Source organism: Lactuca serriola, chromosome 3, assembly GCF_051521515.1.
Source record: "Lactuca serriola cultivar US96UC23 chromosome 3, Lser_US96UC23_V15, whole genome shotgun sequence".
NCBI classification, from domain to species: domain Eukaryota; kingdom Viridiplantae; phylum Streptophyta; class Magnoliopsida; order Asterales; family Asteraceae; genus Lactuca; species Lactuca serriola.
Window position 1 is genome coordinate 290,190,432 of NC_136410.1, and position 2,283 is coordinate 290,192,714.

Here is a 2,283-nt window from a genome sequence, read left to right on the forward strand (position 1 = left end):
GTCATGGCTCGAGTTGTAGCCAGAATTCTCTTGGAAGGAGAGCATGAGTTTGCGTATAGATCTATACTGGATTGACTATCCTACACCTTGCTGCTAGCTACAGCTGGACTTGCAGGTCTGCAGGTGCCAAACGTCATTCCGTTTGACGACCATTCATATGTCGTTGTTACCAGTCAATAGTATGGTGCAATTAATCACATGATGCCTTAATATAAATCCGGTTTAAGGTAGTTAGTACAGCAGTAGTTCCTATAATACAACACTACAGTACTACATTTATTTTCCCTTTACAAATATTTAGTGATCCTTTCACTTAAACATTTAATATAAAAACTATATTTTGATAATGATAGTTACACTTGGGAAATTACACACTTTTACAATAAACAAACATTTAGAATAGTTAAGTCTTGGTAGAAGACTACAGTGAGAACAGTAAAGTCTTGGTAGAAGACACCTTTATATAAAAGTAGGAATCATAGGGATGTATAAGGTTTTTCAAACGTTTACAGTTGTTTCACAAACATTTTTATACATATAGCTCATTTACATTTTCTATACTTATAGTTCATTTACATTTTCCATACTTACAGTTCATAAACTTACAAATTCTTACATAAAAATTAAGACACTATAATACTTATGATCTCACTAGCTTCAAAGCTGATACATGCTTTGAAAATTACTTGTATCCTCAAGTCATCTATAGACAAGTACCGATGCAAGGATTAGGGAAGATGGTGCTTATTCAAGACTCATCTTTCATTTTGATTTATGCTTTAGTGTTTATCAAAATTTGATAGAACACTTGTATAATTATTATATTATTAATGTAATGGATGATGTTGTTGCTTGTTTACTACTTTCCATTGTTGTGAATTTCTTTTTCTTATTCTAGTCTGATAAATCTTAATGCTCTACTTCTAAATTTGTCCATTCTATTGCACGGGGTCATCAAAAGATCTTCATGGAAAGGAGAATATTTATTCCGGCCCTTATTGAAATCTTCTACGGAAGTGGACATGTCAATATTAGGAATGTCCAATGCTTCCTTGCCAAAGCTGCTAACAAAATCTCTAAGGGATTCCTTAGGGTCCTGGACTACTCGATAAATATCACTAGTGATTCTCTCTAATATCCTGCTACAAGAGAACTAATTATTAAAAAGATTAACTAAATGAAGGAAACAAGTAATGGAATAAATAGGAACGCTGAGAAGCCATTTAAAGGTTGATCTTGTAAGGCTTGAACCAAAACACTTGCATAAACAAGCCTCTTTTAGGTGTTATGGAATGGGTATGATTTCCATCCTTCCTTTGTATTGTGTTATGTTATCTACAAGATCCATTGTTCTATCATAAGGTTTCATGTTCGAACTTTGGAAGCATTTTGGATCTTCAGTGTTAGCTACTGAGGGAGAAAATATTGAGATTTTGTGGCTACAAGGGGATAGTTCATGTATAGGTTGAACTACGCCTGGTGCACTCAAGATCATCTGCCTTAGTCGTTGAAGTTCCCTAGCCATGACTGGACTTATCCCTGCATCAAGATTCATAAAATTAGTATTAAAGGTATTATTTTCCAAGAAGTTACCAACATCTTTTTTTTGGAGTTATGAAAGATTCTTCAGGATCCTGGATCATAGGAGTTCGATTGTTTAGGATTACACCCCCAGTCAAAACAGCGGAAAATGCTAGTGTTATAGTCTCCCGATGATTTCATGTGGATCCTACGTTATCAAAATTTAGGATCTTGGGTTACAAGATCAAGGGTGTTGCTTCATGTGGTTTGCAAATCTCTGCTCTAATTTTTTTTTTCCATATCCTTAAGCAATGTCATGTTCTCATCTTGTTGTTGACTCACTTGTGCTTCAACATCTCCTAGGCACCTTTAACCAAAATTGTTGACTTTTTAACTTTTAACGAAGTTTGACTTTAGGTTAAACTTTAGGGTTTAGGGTTGTAGACTGAGGCTTGGCATCTATTTGGTGTCTAAGTGGTTCATGAGACCGCCCTCGTAGATATTCATGTGTGGTTGTGATTATCCAGTTTTTAGCGAGTGAGTTGTCTCACTATATTACATATAATGTAGTTTTTAAGACATGATTGTATTCTTAACTTGTCATGCCTGTAGATTCGGGCTAGTCAATTTAGAGACAATAAGTGTCAAAAATGACTTTTTAAAAGAAGATTATTTACAATAAAAATCTTAACCAAGTTATAGTATATGTCACAAGGGTTCCATACACATAAAGAGCATTGAAATCTGAGTTATAACGAAGAA